The sequence below is a fragment of the Dasypus novemcinctus genome, chromosome 12 (genome assembly GCF_030445035.2).
Source record: "Dasypus novemcinctus isolate mDasNov1 chromosome 12, mDasNov1.1.hap2, whole genome shotgun sequence".
Classification (NCBI taxonomy): Eukaryota; Metazoa; Chordata; class Mammalia; order Cingulata; family Dasypodidae; genus Dasypus; species Dasypus novemcinctus.
The window spans coordinates 15,066,604-15,085,624 of NC_080684.1; the positions used below are offsets into that span (position 1 = coordinate 15,066,604).

The window sequence follows — 19,021 nt, forward strand, 5'->3', positions numbered from 1 at the left end:
GCGGCAGCCTTGGGGATATAATTTCATGGCTCCAAAACTTTAATGTATTTATTTTGTCTATCCATCCCGGGCTAATTTAACAAACATTTATTGAGCACCTACTATGTCCAAGGCACTAGTGGAATAACAAGATGTTCTTTCTGACTGAGGAATCTTCATTACCAAATCATACAAGGTGGAAAAATAGTGGTGTTGCCTTGTTTTGCATAGTGTTTCAAAAGTTGCCTTGTTCATAATCCTTAAATTACTCTATGATTATTTATACCCTCCAGTCTCAAAAAGTATGTTATTTTCTCAGTTACAAAATGTACTTTCTTAATAGTCTTTAGGAGTTTAGCAAATAAGTCAACATGGTAATGCTGAAAACATTTCACTTTGTTAATTCTGCAGTGTATTTGCACAGTTGTCCTCATCAATCTCTCTCTTCTCTTTCCTCCTATTATATCCCTTTTCCTTTCTTCTCTGTAACCCTACTTCTGTCTCCCTTTTTCTCGATCACCTCCCTTCTCTCTTCCCTCTCTCCCCTCTCTTCAATCCTACTCCTCCTTCTCCCCCTCTTCCTCCTTCTTCTGCTTCTTTCTTCCTTCCTCACCTTCTCTTGCTGTGTCACCCCCTCTCTCCTGCTCCCTCTTAGGCCCTCTTCTTCCTCCCTCAGCTCTTCTTCTTTGGGGTTGGACCTCCTTTGCTCCCACCACATACAGACTTCCATGTGGTGAGATCAAAGAGTTTGACCTCAGATTGGGCCAAATTTATTCCAGTCCAGCCTTGACCTCAGAGGAAGAGAGAGCTCCAATCTTCTGTTACCCGCCCATAAATGACTTCTGCTAGCCCAGCTCGGGGAACTCTGCATCCTGGGGCAGGCCAGGGGGACGAGTGTCACACTGGATCCCACATGGGCTGGGGGCCCACCCTGAGGCCAGGGCCGAGTTGCTCTGATTGACAGTTCCATCAGGTTCCATCAGGGCCAAGTGGAGAGATTTTTCCTAAAAGTGGGAGTGTTAGTATCTGATGAAATTGGGGAAAGGGATGGTGGAAAACAAAACAAAAATAGAAGGCAATCTCTAACCCTTGCCCCATGTCTAGAAGGCAATTACTTTTTTTAAGACCATGTAGCCTAAGAAATACCTTAGAGTCTTAAATAACATTTTCTGGATAAAATTTATTAAAGACAAGTTAAAGTCAAAGAGTATTTTCATGCTATCCTGATAAATTGACATTGAATCCAAGTCCTTATCTCCTAATGAAGGTGGTAGCTAGCATGTTGCTTAGCAGCCAGTAGCTAAATAATGTTCTCTGATATAAAGAAGAGGATAGTACAGATGCTGGACGTTGTGTGTCCTGCCGTGGCCCACTGGGTGGATGGGGGGAGAGTGTGGACTACAATGTGGACCACTGTCCATGCGGTGCAGCGGTTCTCCAGAATGTATTTGCCAGGTGCAGTGGATGTGCCGCAACGATGGAAGAGGTTGTTGATGTGGGAGGGGTGAGGTGAGGGGGGTGGGGGGGTATATGGGGACCTCATATTTTTTAATGTAACATTTAAAAGAAAATAAAGAATAAAATAAAAAATAAAACTAACGTAAAATATAAAATAATAAAATTAACAAAAAAAAGAGAAGAGGATAGTACAGTATCATAAAACAGTTTAGGGATTTGTCATCAAGCATGTAGAAACTAATAGAATAAATGATTAAGGGATCAATTCACTCAATTAAACAATGTTTATTGAAGGTATATTTTGTGCCAGGATCACCAATTAAATGCTAAATACCTCAGTGAATGGATAAATATTTGAAAAGAACGCGATCTGCTAACCTGAGCAGAAGTACTTCCACTGGGCATGGCGATAGTAATGTGTGTAGGGGGATGTCGACCCCCCCAGAGTAGAGGAGCTCTGCACGTCTTCAGTGTCTAGCAGAGGGGGTGGTGCTGGTACCCCGAGACTACCAGTACACCGTTGGCCTTTCAGCTGTGGCATGACCATACCTTCCATTCTCGCACGGCCGTCCAGCCGACACGACACTTTCACGAGCGTGGGCTCACTTGATTCCCCGTAACTGCTATGCAAAGTGGGCAGCAGAATCACCTCCAGTGAACACAGGACGTGCAGGCAGGTGAAGTGACCTGACCCCGTACCCCACAGGTCATCAAAAGCAAGGACTCAACCTGAGTTTTTCTGAGTGCAAGATACGAATTTCCCCGCTGCGTCACCACTAAGTTCTCTCTCTCTGTTGAGGAGTGATGAAGGACTAGTCCTCTCTGCTTCCTTGGCTTACACTGGATTGCTCTTCTCTGGCCTCTCTCATTCACTGGATCCTTATCTTTCCTGGCCTTGCCAGTGCATGTATCACTTAAGGCAGTGGAACTCAAACTGGATTACTCATCATCATTTCCTTGAGGAACTATATACTCCCCAAATACACACACAGATCTCTGGCCCCAATGCCTTCCTGACTTCTGTTAACATTTTCGTACCATGGCAGTTTAGGAACTCCAGAAGCAGACTCTGAGACAGAGTTAAAATTGCAAAGGTTGTTTTTTGGTTGAGTCCTGAATCTCAGCAGAGCTACAACACCTACTCTCCAGTTCCCTGGACTCGCCCAGGACAACTAACAAAAGGATGATGATGGATAATGCCCATTCCAAAAAGCAGTATCTACAACTGCAAGCAAGATAGTTCCATCTGCCCCATGGGATCTATGCCTTCTCTCAATCAGAAACAAAGTGGGCATACACATCCTCAAATCCTCAAGACTGAGGAATTAACACACATAAGGGTGGAATGCAACTATGGACTAAAGTATGCATTATTATTATTATTCTAACAATGGAAGAACTTGTAACATTGATATAAAGGCAGTGGCCACCAGAGGTTCTGAGGGGAGGGAGAGGGAAGAATTGGTGTAACATAGGGCATTTTGGGGACATTGGAATTGTCCTGCATGACATTGCAATGATGGGTACAGGTCATTGTACATTTTTTCAAAACCTATAAAATTGTGTGGGACAGAGTGTAAATTATAATGTAGACTATAAACCATGGTTAGTAACAGTGCTTCAATATGTGTTCATCAATTGTAACAAGTGTACCACACTAATGAAGGATGTTGTTAATGTGGAAAAGTGTCGGAGGGCAGAGTGGGGCATATGGGAATCCCCTATATTTCTGAAGTAACATTTATGTAATCTAAAGCTTCTTTAAAAAAAATTATTAAAAAAGATTGCAAAGTTTTATTGAGGAGTAACTACTGTGAAAGGAAAAGGAGGGGGAGCAGGGTTGGGAAAAAGGAGCAAGGAAGACCTGACAAAGTCTCTAGAGTTCTGGAGGAAAGATTGCCTGCTAGAGGCTCTCATTGGGTGGAAATGACCAGGTCCTACAGCTGGGCACCTCTGGAATAATCTTCAGAACTTCAGAGAGGAGAGAAAAGTATTGCCTATCTTAGAGAAACTTGATAAGTTGGAAAAAGAACAAATGATAAATACGGACTTTGTTTAAAATTTAAACCAGCCTCAACCTTTTTAGCCTGTTAGATTGCAAATATTTAATGTTCTCGTGGAAACAAATCCTTGAAGCTTATATTTGGAAGATGAATAAATCCAGGCCAGTAATAGCTCCTGGAGTAAGATTTGATTCAGTAAGAGAGACAGCTTTACAAAAGAAGCTGGCGCTCTGTTCTTGGACAGGCTGTACGTTTAGACCTCAGAGTTCTCCTCGTTTCTGTTGTAGCTGCCACAGAATTGTCCCTAAATAGTACGTATGCAGTCCTCGTAGCTCAGGAAATGAATTTAAGGACTGGTTAGTGCTATCAGAAATACCTTGCTGGAGAAGGAGATCAGAACTGGAAAATCTGTGAATCCAGATAGATAGTATATATCATCATCCCTCCATGGCATTTCCACGTTTAATCTCCTTATCATTATTTAGAATTAACTGCTAAACCAACCTTTCCTGCTAATGTCATTTTGACTATGCAAAGAGCTTTAAAAGGAATTTCTCTGCTGGCAAAATATTCTTGATAAACAGAGAGCTCGCTCTTTTAAAAAGCAGTTTTGAAGCACAAACAGCTGTCTTCCATTTTTGGCATAGAAAAGGAACAACTGAAATGACTAATCTCACTAAGTATTACAATAAAATTGCTGACGAATCCTCAACTATAAACTTCACATCCCTAGTAGCCCTGTAATTACAGCCCTACTTAAAAACAACAACAACCTCCAGTGCACATTTAGTTGCTATCTGCCCGCATCACTGCCATCCTTCCCACAGGAATGTTAGTTAGATTATGCACTGATCCCCAATGTCAGTCATTTATCTACCCTGTAAAGGTAAATGTGTTTTTGAAAATAAGATATTTTTATTTAATGTCATCTCTATTATTATGCTAAAAGATACTCTGATCAATAATGGCTGATCAGAATTGGCTACTGAACACCTTAGTAAGTATGCTGGTCCGTACTTCATTAATGCATTAACTTGCATTTGTTTTTATCTTGTCCCGCACCAGTGAACGAATTTTGCGTGTTGTCTCTTAATAAAGCAGAAGCCTGAAAAATGAAAATAATCCTCAGGAAATTATTTTAGAAAATGTTCATTTTTTAAAAAGAGGTGTTTAAGTTTAACATATTATAAATTGGAGAGGACTTTATTGAAAACTAAATTGCTCTCTCTCTTTCAATATATTTAGGAATTGTTCCTCAAAAGGTCGTCAGCACCGTAGGTACATTTGGAGTTCTAGCTGCCTTTCCTAACGTGCTTTCAATTCCACACTTCCTTCCCAAAGCCTGCAATGAGCAGAGGGTAGGGGAGGGCTTGTATATATATGCCCTCCTTCGAGACTCCTTTGAGACTTACCCATGGTCACCAGGCTTGGGACCAGGGACTCGGGTCATTCCCAGAGTTCTCAGTCCCACCTTGGGACTTCGTAGCACTGAGACTTTGTAGCCCTGAGATGTTCACCATTTCTGGGACGGCCTCTGGATACCTGTAAGCCCAGGCTTGCAGGTAACGACTATGTGGCTTCCTCCTTCTGTGTCAGACTATACAAAAGTCAACTTTCTGGGCGTGGTCGGGAGCACCGACTTGGAATCCCACAGACCGAGTCCAAGCCCTGGGTTTGCTGCTTGGAAAGAGCATGGCCTTGGGCAATTATACTTAACCCAAGTCTCCTTTTTCTTACATGTAAAACAGGAATAATAATAGCACATCCCAGGGCTGCTGTGAGAAGAAACGAGATGATGTGTGAACAGCTCTTAGCACGCTGCCTTGCACGAAGGAAATGTTGAACAAGAGAGCGCTGTGTTTACTATCCCCGACAAACTAACTGAAGCCCCAGAGGGCAGGGAAGCATGCCTGGGAGAATTTTTAGACATAGGAATCTATTTGGGGGAAATTATGCTTTAGCCATGATTCTTTTGGTTACCAAAAACCAAAACCTTGTTCAAATTAGCTCCAGTCTGAAGGGGCTTTAAGGAAAGTTTCTGTAGAAGCTCATTGGACAAAGACTGAAGGGTAGGGTCAGCTCACAGAGTGGAGCTGGATGCTGGAAGCCCCGACTGGGGTAATTCTCTCTCGTCTGTCTGCACATGTTGTCCTGTCACTGCTTCTTTCCATACCTTTGTTCCCTCCTCCTCTACCTTGACCAAATTCTTCTGCTTCCTCATCTCACAGCCTCCCGGCCACCCCTGACAGCAACGAGCTTGTGGGTCTGGGCTGTAATTCCTGAGAGAAAGTCTGATCGGCTCAGATAGGACTTCCCCACTCCTCTGTGATGGGCTCGCCCCGTGAGTCACAGTCCGTGGGTCAGCGGACTCACTGGCTCCCCTTTGCGCCCCGTCCACCCATTAGCCAATCAACCATGGTCCACGCGGGAGGTCGAGCTGCCTCTCTCAGTCCAGCGTGCAGAGCAGGTTTTCTAGAAGAGGAGAATGGGAAGTCTCCAGCACAGTCTATCTGAGAGAGTCGACAGCCCGACTGCGACAGCTTTGTTAACTGCCTTCCTAGTCCTGCGAGACCGGTGGTTCCCCCGCTCAGGCGCTGGTGCCAAGGAAGGCGATTGCTCATGAAGAAATACTCCTTGCTTGTGCCTTTGAGGGCAGTAGGTAGGAAGGGAATGGACAAGGCCTGATTTTCCCATCCAGAAGGGTGGCTTTTCTGAAGAGGCCAGAGCAAGTGACGGGAACTGGGCTGGGGTGGGGGTGGGAGGTAGCGTGCGAAGCAAGGGTGCAGAATCAGAGTGGCCCAGGCGGTGAGGGGCCTTGACTCGCAGAGGTCCTTCGGGCTAGGGAAATAGCTGATCCAGCAGAGGGAGGGAGCCTGGTGTTCCTTTCTTCTGGCAAGGGAGGCAGCTCCCTGTCTGACCATCGGCTCGGTGCAGCCTGCGGCTGCGCCAGACCCTCCCGAGGGGAACTGAGTTCTCTGGAGAAGTGGACGGGGGCAGCAGGTGAGGAAGGACCAAGGTTCCCCAGGTTAACAAATTCCGGGCCAAACCAGGAGTTCTCCACATTCTCGCCATAGAGGATTAGTCTGCAATCTGTTGTTCCTGTCAAAATAACAGAGAAAGACGTCTTTTGCTGTGGAGATATCTGGCAAGAAGCCTAGCTCTTGAAGAAATTGATAGAGCACCTAAAGTCCTCACTCCCGGTTCCACCAAAAGTCCCCGCGTTTTCACTTTTTGTCAAGGGAAGTGGCGACTTAATTATGCAAAAGTCTCCCAATCTCATTTAGCGGTAATTGGCTTTTAGTAAATAATGTGACCTGTTGGGTCAAGTGGCTGGGAAGGGGACTGGCAGTAACTAAATGGCCGTGGCCTTGGCCAAGAGAGAGAGCCGTTCAGGCTAAGGATCAGTGCCCCTGTGCAGGTGATGTGGGCTATGGGTGGAAGGCTCTTTGTCTCTTCAGAGATAACTAAGTTGTTTGACTTGTGGGTGTGAAACGGTAAGAGGCTGCAGTCCTGCTCTTAGGGACCAGCAGGCTCCAGTCCCAGGAAATGTTTAACAAAGCAAGGGCTATAAACTTTAAGTATTTAGGGGAAATGCAAAAACCAAGGCTTATCTAAAATGTCTGGAGTCCTTGCTAAAAGCTTACCTAAGATGTGAAAGAGATATATGCTAATTGAAGCCTATTGAGAACTGAAACAAAGGGACCATTTGGCCTTTCCTCTCTGTATAAAAGACGTTTGAAAATCTTGTTCGGGGCTCGGGATTCAAACTGAAAGCTCCCGAGTCCGGCCGGCGGTCAATAAACCATTTTTCCTTCTCAAAATCATTCCTGAGTCCTGGCCTCTCTATACTCGAATAATTGAACTTCTCTTAAATTCCACAACACAGGGACGGAGAAGGGGAAGGCGATGCCTGGGAACATGGCAAGTGAGAAAATCCAGGGAGAAGGGTCAGCAGCAGATGGAAATAAGAATAACAATTAAAGTAATGACAATAATAATAGCTACCATGTATTTAGCACCACGTATCAGGTACTTTGTATACACGTTTCTCCCCAGAACCTGCAAAGTAGCTGTTGTACAGAAGGGGGAACCTGAGCCCAGAGAGAATAAATAACTTGCCCAAGTACATCCAGCAGCTGAGTTGGTATCTGACCCAGGTCTGCCTGATGCCAGCACCCATGTAAATTCTCCTACAGCTTCCTCCTCCTCCAGACTGAGGCAGGTCGGGGCTGGGGAGGGGATTAAAGAGGGAGTTTTACCCTAAAAATGATTAGGAAGGTACAAACAGTAAAAAAGGAAAGGGGTCTCGCTTTGGGATCTAGAAGGAGAGTAAGAAGGAAGATGAGAAACAAAGTCAGCTAGCAAAGACGAGGAAGGCACAGGGCGGGTGGCCATAGTCAAGGACTTGGACATCGCATAGATGCGCTGAGTGAAGAGTACAGGTGCAGAGGGCTGAATTGTGCTCCCCAGAAACATCAGTTCAGGTCCTAAATCAGGACCTGTGAATAAGACCTCATTTTGAAAGAGTGCCTTTGGAGATGCAGTCACATTAAGACGAGGTCATACTGGATTAGGTGGGCCCTGAATCCAATGCCTAGTATTTTAATTAGGGATAGGAGAGGGAGATCTGGGGACAGACACAGAGGAGACACAGTGAGAACGGCATGCGAAGGTGGTGGCAGACAAGCCATGAACACAAGCCAAAACACCTGGAGCCCGTAGAACCTGGAAGAGGCAAAGAAGAATCCTTCCCTAGAGTTTTGAGAGGGAGCGTGGCTCGGCTAACACTTTAATTTCCCACTTCTAGTCTCCAGAACTGTGAGAGAATACATTTCTATTGTTTTACGCTGCCCAGGTGATGGTACTTTGTTACTACAACCTAGGAAACCAATAAACTTGGTCATCAGTACTGGCTGCATGGAGGGGCCAGATACAGAGGAGATGTAGGACCCCTCTGCTAGGAAAAGAAAGCAAGCTTGGTTGGAGGGTGGCTGGAAGAGTAGGAAAATAAAATCCACCTACTCTTTCTAGGATTATCTGCATTCCAGAACAGTTGATATTAGCATTCTCAAGAGTCCAAGTGGAAAAACTAGCTGGCATCCCTTGGCATTTTTGCCAAAGCCAAGAAGAGGTGTATTTCCCTTTACCAACATTCAAGTGACTGGAGGTATCCTGGATGGGACAGAACTTCAGAAAGCTCAGGGTAGCACACAGGTGCATTGGCACCTGTGACAGCTGGCAGGCAGCCTCCCACCCCTTCCTTGCCCCTTCCCCTGCTCTGTCTCTCCCTGAAGCAGTAATGCCAACAGCTGATCTCCTGAGACAGGCAAGTCTAATATTACATGCCAAGAGATGATCCATGCGTGGACTCCTGAAAAGCGAACCTTCTTTTTGGGACATTTAACTTTTTCATGGAAAGTATGTAGTCTGAAAAATTTATAGGTACATCTCTGTTCTGCTGATAAAGTGGGCAAAGCCCTTCCACTCCCATTTGTCTGTCTTCTCTCTGAAGTTTTCATAGCAAAAAAATCTCCCCATTGGGAATACAATAAGTGAGGAGAGCTCGGAGACTGACGTTTTCATCGTAAAGAGTGATGTTTTATTTTAGAAAGTATCAGCAAAATCCTACTTTTACTAGCAAGACAGCTTCTATCAATGACCTAACTCCACCACTAGCATAAATCATTCCACAGTCTGTGTGTTCTTCTGCATCTGCTTGCATTATCCGGCGGCACTGGGAAATTGTGTCTCTTTTTTGTTGCGTCGTCTTGCTGCTTCAGCTCTCCAGTGTGCAGCACAACTTCTGGATGGGCTGAGCTTTTTTCACACAGGGGGTCTCTCCTTGCAGGGTGCACTCTTTGCATGTGGAGCACCCCTACACAGGGGCGCCCCTGTGTGGCACGGCACTCCTTGCATGTGGCAGCACTGTGCGTGAGCCAACTTACCACATGGGTCAGGAGGCCCTGGGGATCGAACCCTGGACCCTCCATATGGTAGACGGACACTCTATCAGTTGAGCCATGTCCACTTCCCGCCTTGCCTGCCACTCTTATTTGCGACTCCAGGGATGAGATTATTGTGATACACAACAATGTTGGATGCTGAGGTGCATCCTAAACGTGTTCTAGAGAAACTATTCACAAGGGATATTCCTGGAAAAGAGGGTTCCATGGTTAAATAAATTTGGGAAATGTTGCATATAAAAAGATCATCTCCTGTGCTGATAAATCGCCCTGCCCCAGTCTGCAAAGAAAAACTGTAACAAAGAGTTCAAGCTGACACCAGCAAGGTCTACTGATCTTCACCAGAAGACCACAAACTTACATCAACATCCTGCTTGCTAACTAACTTTAACTGGGCGTCAAGGACACCCAGCCCCTAGCCCCAAAGTACAAGTAATGCATGGATCCATGTACCAAGCATAAACCATGGTCCCTTTCTTGTCCCTCATTCTCCATATAGCTTTCCTTTGCCTCAAGCAGCCATAGAAGCTGCTCCCCCAATGCATCCTTTTGAGCAGAAAGCTCTTCTGCTGCTGTTCCTGCATTAATGCAGTTTAGCTCAATAAACTTGCTCTGCACCCTCCCCCCCACAAGAGATTTTTATGGGACCCTTTTATGTTTTTTTAATGTAACCTTCTATGTGATCTATTAAATTTAATTTAAAAATTTTTATTTTAAAAAAGTGAAAAAAAGAAAGCATAATCTCTTGGAGGTTCATGATGCACATTAGTTTATCAAGAGAAATATGTTTAAGTTTGGTTAGCTAGCATTTCCCAATCTTATTAAACCAGGAAAACGTTTTGTCACCAAACACTCAACACTCTACCTTGTTCATGCTCCACCTGGCACCTCTCCAGGCTTTGCCAAGAAAACTCTTCAGGAAATGTGGATGTCATGGTTTTAGGGCATGGATTCTGAAGTCAATCAGGGATGGGATCAAATCTTGCTCTGCCACTGATAAACTTTCTTAGACTTTGAAAAGTCTCAGTTTCTCCAAGCATATTAAGTAAGAGTTTATTCTTTGAAAATGCTCTTTAAAAAAAAATCCAATTATTCCCCTCTTGTTGGGAATTTATTCTGATATATATTCTCATGTATGGGTTTTTTCCTTATTTTTTCACTATTACTGTGGTGTGATGAAAAAGTCTGTATGTAAAAACATTTTGATTTTAAGTGATGATTTCCTTTGGCTCGATTTCTCAAAGTGGAATAACTGGGTGAAAGGTTATAAACATTTTCAAGCCTCTTTATATATATATTGTCCAGTTCCTTTCCAGAAATGTTGAATCAATTTATGCAATAGGCATGCCACCCTATTCTTGCTGCACAGAATATGAGCTATAATTTTATTTTTTTCTAATTTGATAGGTTAAAACAATAGTAACTCATGATTTTGGTCTGAATTTTTTTGTTTAGCAGTGGAGTTGAATATTCTTCCTACATTCATTGGCCATTTGTGTTATGTAATTAATAATTTGTTCATTTCTCTACTGTTTCTCCTTATTCTTGACAGAATTTGGTTTTGGGAAAAATTTCACATTCTTGACTAATTTTGACAGTTATTCCTGTTTTGGAAATTAAATCTCCACCTCCCACTCTGGATATGACCTTTTACCTCTTAGTGATGTGATACATGCCTCAGCATTTTTCCTATAATTATAGCATAGAGATGGAGAGGGGCAAGCTTCCCCAGCTTATCACAAGGTAAAATATGCATTATTGAAAAAAAGTAAAAAATAACATGAAGTCTACAAATTTTGGAAAAAAGTCACAGGTCTGAGTGTTCTAGGACGATATAAAAACAATCAATTTCATGGAGACCTATTCGTTAGCATATTGTAGAATCTAAACATTTTAGTCACATTAGTTATGGTTGTTAATGACTTTGGGGGAATCACTTAACTTCAAAATCTTTCTACCATTCTTAAAATGAGTAGATTACCTTGTGAATCTGTTGTGATTAAATGGAAAAAAAAACACATGCAAAAAAAGACAACCCAGTGTACTGATGGCACACAGTAGACACACAAATGATGTTTCCTTGTACCATTGCTCCCATAGTTCTTCAGTTTTCAGAGGTGGCATAGTTTAAAGTTAAATAAAGTTTTTATACCCCAAGTAAATAAGGGGAGCTCAATTTAAGAACATAAAGTAAATACAAATTTGATTAAAAAATTTTTTTTAAGAAATACAAAACGTATAAAGAAGAACAATAAGCATCCATGTATATACCATTCAATTTAAGAAATCAAACATTAGGACTACTTCTAGGAAGATGGCATTGAAGTAGGTAGGCAGGGCTCCACTCTTTCACAAAAACAACAGAGGAAGGGCATAAAGCTGTCCCAGGAGCTGCTTTGGGGATCTGCAGCCCAGGAGAGAGCCGCACATTATCCAGGAGGAGAGGGACAGAGAGACAAAGAAGACAACGGAAACCATGAGTTACTCACCTCTGTGGCTGAGAACGGCACATACACCCCACCCTCAAAGTGAATAGCCAACTGAGCGGGAAAGAGAGGGAAAGAACGTTCTCCCTCCTGGGAGAAAGAGGCATCTGGTGGAGGGCAGAGTGGCTTCTTTCTCTTCAGTGAGTATGGCTAGCTGAGCCCCCTTTGGAACTCAAAACAAACAAACAAGAGACCCCAGCCTGTCTTGAAGTGGCCCCATGAGAAGGGATCTGATCAGGCAGGCTGTGACACCCAGCCGCCCTGGGAGAGAGAGGAACTGGGTCAGTGAGCGGGTGTGTGGGAAAGGTGCTAACCAGCCTGGCGGAGGAGGAAGCCAGCAGAGACAGCAAACTGTTAGAAGCCCCACGTGCTGGAGAGAAAAGGGGTGGATAGGACCAGAGAAGAAACTTATCTAACCCGTGGAACGCGTGTAGCTCAGGGTGGGAACCCCTGCCTCACATGTACGAGGTCTCTGTTTCCATACCTGGTAGCTCCTAAGAGAAGGGATCCAAAGAGTGATCCACTGGGTTGTCAGGTACCCAGCCAGTGCCTTATTACAGGGAACTTATAGACAGTTTTCTTTGTTTGCTTTGGTTTTTCAATCTGTTATTTTTTATCATTTAAAAAATTATTTTGTTTGCTAAAACTGTTGAGAAATAAAAAGCATAACCTTGCAGAAAAAATATCTAACAAGCCACTCCTGCCCCTGCTTCTGTAAATCAGCCTGTGGAAACATGGCCTTGCAGGACAATCTCAAGCAAGCAACTCCTGTCCCCCACTTCTGTAATCTAACAAACCACTCCGGCCCCCTGCTTCTGTAAATCAGCCCGCCACCTTGCACCTGCCTTCTGCTTCTGTAACCCCGCTTGCAAAATTTTGTCTAGCAACGTGTTAGCCAATGAGCAAAAGTCATGCTGATCCCACATAAAATCCTATATAAACCTATGAAAAAGAAAAACAGGGCTCAGAATTTGGAGATTTACTCCCTCTGGAGCCACATGTAATAAATCTGTTCCTCCACCTCTCCAATTGCCATTTTGGGTTTCTTCTGCAGTTCAGAACTCCTGGTTTTGCTGCAACAAAACCAGATACTTTATCTTTGGAGGGCAGGCTGCAGGGGGACTGATGAGCACCAGCAGCCTAAGACGGTTCTTTGGGGCCTAAAAGGGAAGGCTGTTTTTCCTGGGGTTTTTGTTTGTTTGTTTTCATTTGTTCTCTTTTCTCTTTCTTTGTTTCCCCCCCCCCCTTTTTTTTTTTTTGCCTTGGTTTCTTTATTTCTGTTTTTCTTTCATTTTCCCCTCTTCCATTGCTTTTCTTTCATCCCATTTTTTTCTTGTTTGGACTTCATTTTCTTTTCTTTGTTTTCTTTTTTTCTTCTCATCTTTCTGGTCGTTTATTCTATTTTTTCTTGTTTCATTTTTTTATTCCACCTTTTGTTTTCTTACTCCTTCATATTTTTTATGATTTTTCACTATTATTTATTTTGCTGGCTCTTGTATGTTTCCTTTTCTATCTTTTAAAGATTATTACCTTTATTCTTTTTCTTTTCTTCTCTCCTTCATTTTCTATGGTCTTAATATATTTTTTCAAGGGATAAATGACATCTACAAGGCTAGATATAGAGGAGCCAAATATCAAAAAGGAACCTTAAACCAAAGCAAAACAAAATAAAATCCTAGGGAGGAAAGAGAAGCTAACTATCTGAATAAGCCCATCAAGATAAACACATGACTAGACACCATAAAAAATTTATAAGCTATACTAAGAAACAGAAAGACATAGCCCAGTCTAATGAACAGAATAGAAACAAGAGGAGATGCAGAATATGGAACAACTAATCAAGGATGTCCAAACAAATGTGAATCAACTTAATGAAATGAAGGAAGAGATAAAGGATGTTAAGACACTGGGGTAACATACTGAAGAAATCATAGACATACATAAAAATATAACAAATCTTATGATGATGTACAATGCAAGAAATAAAAAATATGCTGGAAGCACCTAACAGCAGATTTGAACAGGCAGAAGAAAGAATTAATAACATAGAAGATAGTACATCTGAAATCAGATAGATAGTAAAACAGAGAGATAAAAAGATAAAAAATTCAGCAGGGACTCAGAGAATTGAATGACAACACAAAACACACAAACATATGCTTTATAGGTGTTCCAGAAGAAGAAGAGAAGGGAAAGGGGCCAGAAGGAATGTTGGAGGAAATAATGGCTGAAAATTTCCCAGCTCTTTTGAGAGACATGGATGTATATGTCCAGGAAGTACAGTGTACCCAAACAGTATAAATTCTAACAGGCCTACCCTAAGACATAAAATTATCAAATTGTCAAATGCTCAAGACAAAGAGAGAATATTGAAAGCAGCAGGAGTAAAAGATCCATCACATACAAGGGAAGCTTGATAAGAGTAAGCACTGATTTCTTTTCTGAAACCATGGAGGTGAAAAGGCAGTTGTATGTCATAGTTAAAGTACTAAAAGAGAAAACTGCCAGCCAAGAATTCTGTGTCTAGCAAAGCTGACACTCAAAAACGAGGGAGAGTTCAAAAAATATTTACAGATAACCAGAAATTAAAGAATTTGTCAACAAGAAACCTGCCCCTCATGAAATACTGAAGGGAGTTCTACAGTTTGACAGGAAAAAAGAGGAGAGAGAGGGTTGGAGGAGAGTGTAGAAAGGAATATTATTGGTAATAATAAATGAAAATATAAAAGAAATAAAAGCAAAATGTGACATATATGAACAAAAAGAAAATATGGCTAATGTAAGCAAGCTTTAGCAGTACTAACATTGAATGTTAATGGATTAAACTCTCCAATCAAGACACACAGATTGGCAGAATAGATAAGGAAATATGACTCATCTATATGCTGTCTACAAGAAAGTCACCTTAGACCCACTTGCAAGGAGGTTGCAAGTGAATGGTTGGTAAACAATTTTACATGTAAACAATAACCAAAAAAGGGCGAGAGTAGCTATGTTAATATTGGACAAAACAGACTTTAAATCCAAAATATTGTAAGAGACAAAGAAGAACACTATATAGTAATAAAAGTGGTAATGTATCAAGAAGAAAGAATAGTCTAAACATTTATGCACCTAACCAGAGTGCCCCAAAATACATGAGGCAAACATTGGAAAAACTAAGTGAGGAAACAGATGCCTCTACAATAATAATTATAGTGGGGGACTGCAAAACACCATCATCACCATTAGATAAAACATCTCAACAGAGGGTCAACCAAGAACAAGGACCTTAAATAATATGTTAGAGGATCTAGATCTAATAGATACATACAGAACATTACGCCCCAATGCAATGGGATATACATTCGTCTCAAGTGCACATGGATCATTTTCCAGGAGAGACCACATGTTAGGACACAGAACAACTCTCAACAAATACAGAAAGATTAAAATTATTCAAAGTAATTTCTCTGACCACAATGGAATGAGGTTCGAAATCAGTAAGGGACAGAGAACCAGAATAGGCACAAAGATATGGAAGTTAAACAACACTCTCTTAGAAAAACAGTGGGTCAAGGAGGAAATTGCTAAAGAAATCAGTAACTACCTTGAAATGAATGAAAACGAAAACACAAAATATCAAAACCTATGGGACCATCAAAGGCAGTGCTGAGAGGGAAATACATAGCCATAAATGCCTATATTTTTTAAAAAAAGAGTTAAAATCAAGGAACTAACTGCACCTGGAGGAATTAGGAAAAGAACAACAAACTAATCCCAAACGAAGCAGAAAGAAGGAAATAACAAAGATCAGAGCAGAACTAAATGAAATTGAGAATTAAAAAACACTAGAAAATTTTAACAAAACTAAAAGTTGGTTCTTTGAGAAGATTAATAAAACTGACAAAACCTTAGCTAGGCTGGAAAAAAAAGAAGAAAATGCAAATACATAAAATAAAAAATGAGGGAGGAGATATCAAACTTAGATGAAATGGATAAATTTCTAGAAATACACAAGCAGCCTACATTGACAAAAGAAGAAATCGATGAACTCAACAGACCAATCACAAGTAATGAGATTGAATTAGTCATCAAAAACCTCACAGTAAGAAGAGCCCAGGACCAGATGGCTTCACAGGTGAATTCTACCAAACATTCTGGAAAGAACTAACACCACTACTGCTTAAATTCTTCCAAAAAGTAGAAGTGGAGGGAACACTGTGTAACTCATTCTATGATGCCAACATCACCGTAATACCAAAGCCTCATAAAAATGCCACGAGAAAGGAAAACTACAGACCAATCTCTCTAATGAACCTGGATGCTAAAATCCTCAACAAGATACTTGCTAATCATATTTAACAGCACATTAAAGGAATTATACACCATGACCAAGTGGGTTTCATCCCTGGTATGCTAGGTGGTTCAACATAAGAAAATCAATCAATGTAATACAGCACATAAACAGACGCAAAAGAAAAAGATCACATAATCATCTCTATTGATGCAGGAAAAGTATTTGTCAAAATACAGCACACTTTTTTGATAAAAACACTTCAAAAGATATAAATAGAAGGAAAATTCCTCAATACAATAAAAGATACATATGAAAAACACAGAATATCATATTCAATGATGTAATGCTTTCCCTCTAAGATCTGGTACATGACAAGAGTGCTCACTGTCACCCCTCTTATCTATCATTGTGTTAGAAGTACTTGCTCAAGCACTTAGGCAAGAAAAAATATATAAAAGGCATCCAAATGGGAAAGAAAGAAGTATAAATTTCACTATTTGCAGATGATATGATCTTATACATAGAAAGCACTGAGAAATCTACAATAAAGCTCCTAGAGCTGATAAATGAGTTCAGTAAGGTGGCAGAGAACAAGACCAACATGCAAAAATCAGTAGCATATCTGTACACCAATAATGAGCAATCTGAGGAGGAAGTCAAGAAAAAATTCCATTTACAATAGCAACAAAAGAATCAAATACTTAGGAATGAACTTAACTAAAGATGTGAAGGACTTGTACACAGAAAATTACACAACACTATTAAAGTAAATCAAAGAGAACATAAATAAATGAAGGAATATTCCATGTTCATGGATTGGAAGACTAAACATCATTAAGATGTCTGTCTTATCCAAACTGATTTACAGATTTAACAGAGTTCCAAGAAAAATTACAAAAAGCATTTTTTACTGAATTAGAAAAGCTAATTACAAAATTTATTTGGAAGAGCAAGGGGCCCCAAATAGCCAAAAACATATTGAAAAAGAAAAAATGAAATTGGAGAATTAAACTAATAGAACTTGGTATCAATATCAAAAAGAATGAGAGAGGATTACCATCCCACACCCTATATAAAAATTAACTGAAGATGGATCAAAGACCCAAATATAGAAGCCAAGACCATAAGCCTCCTAGAAGATAATGTAGGGAGGCATCTATGAGATCTTATGGTAGGAAATGGTTTCACAGACTTTACACCTGAAGTGTGGGCAATGAAAGGTAAAATAGATAAATGGAATCTTCTCAAAATTAAAAACTTTTATGTTTTAAAGTTGTTTGTCAAGAACGTGAAAGGGCAGCCTATTCAATGGGAGAGAATATTTGGTAACCATCTGTATTAGTGCAAAAGGGGTGCTAATACGAAGTACCAGAAATCTGTTGGCTACTATAAAAGGTATTTATGTGGGGTAAAAGCTCACAGTTACAAGGTCCTAGAGCATCCAACTCAAGGCTGCTTTCTCACCAAAGTAAGTGGTCATGTGTTGAAGCAAGATGGTCACTGATCTCTCCCTGGTCTCTCCTTCCTGGGTTTCCTCTTCTGCTGCTGCTTCTTCCCAATCTTAGCCATAGGCTGACATAAGGCTTATCTCTCAAGGCTCTCACAGGGCAACATGGCTGCATCTTGAAGTACTTACGCTGAGTGAAATAAACCAGACACTGAAGGACAAATATTACACGACCTCACTGATATGACTTAAGCAAAGTGAGCAGTCTCACAGAGCTTGAGTCTGGAAGATAGGTTAACAGGAGACAGAAACGGCATAGAGGGTGGTGAGCTGATGGTCAGTATGGGCAAAATCTATGGTAAGGTGGAAGGGGGTGTTTGGGCAGTGGATGAGAGCGATAGTGGTGCAGTGATATGATTGGGTTCGATGGTGCAGGGATGTGAGGGGTAGTAGGGTGGGGGTTTGGCTTGGATTATCCATGGAACTAGGGGGAGGGTTGGAGGAAGGAGCAGGTGAACTCTGGGGATTTGCAGGGCTAGGGTGAAAACTACAATGGTGGGAACGTGCTTTTGGAAAAAAAGGCAGGTGAAGGTTACTGGTGCAGGGCGTTGGGGCTGGGGGTATATGCAGGATAGGGTGCACCTAGGGCATGCCTCTATAGAATATGAAAATGTTCATCTTGTCATAGTGTTATCTCAGTGGGTAGAGACCCACACACAAAACAAGAAATTAATACAGGAGTCCTGCTCTGTTCTCAATTAGAGAGACAAGAATCTCTTGAGAACATAGGCAGTGCCTAATAGAAGAAAACAGATTAATATGTCAAGCTCTCAATACTATTGCATGTATCTATGAACCTTATTCTTCAAAAATGGAGACTTGATGGTTATTATAGGTTCTGAGGGGAGGGGAAGAGAAGAATAAAATAGATGGAACATAGGGCATTTTTAGGGCATTGGATATGTTGTGCATGATATTGCAATGATGGATATAGGCCATTTGAAATTTTGTCAAAACCTATAAAAGTGTACAGTGCAAAATGTAAACCATGATGTAAAACACTGACCATGATTGGTAGCAATGCTTTAATATTTGTACATCAATTATAACAAATATACATGTAAAGTGTTATTAATTGGGAAGAGTGGGAGAGGAGAAGGGTATTGGCTATATGAGAATCCCCCATATTTTCTATGTGATTTTTCTGTAACCTAAAGTTTCTTTGAAGATAAAACAAAAATAAATAAATAAATAAATAAATAAATAAGTAAAGTACTGGAGGAACATAAGGAAAAAATTATCACTGTATAGAAATGATAACAGATCTTACAGTGATGAAAGACAACAATAACTTATTTTATATTTTATTTTTTATTATTATCATGTTATTTCTTATTTTTATTTGT

The 19,021-nt window shown here is 41.2% G+C and overlaps 1 long non-coding RNA gene across 1 annotated transcript; it reads right to left on the reverse strand.

Annotated features, from left to right (window-relative positions):
- Positions 1–1,709: 1,709 nt before the first annotated feature.
- LOC131280559 (uncharacterized) lies at positions 1,710–12,168 on the reverse strand. The gene is made up of 2 exons (XR_009188182.1): positions 11,893–12,168; positions 1,710–6,539 (listed from the first exon to the last, which is right to left on the reverse strand). It is a non-coding gene; the product is annotated as an uncharacterized lncRNA (long non-coding RNA).
- Positions 12,169–19,021: the final 6,853 nt, after the last annotated feature.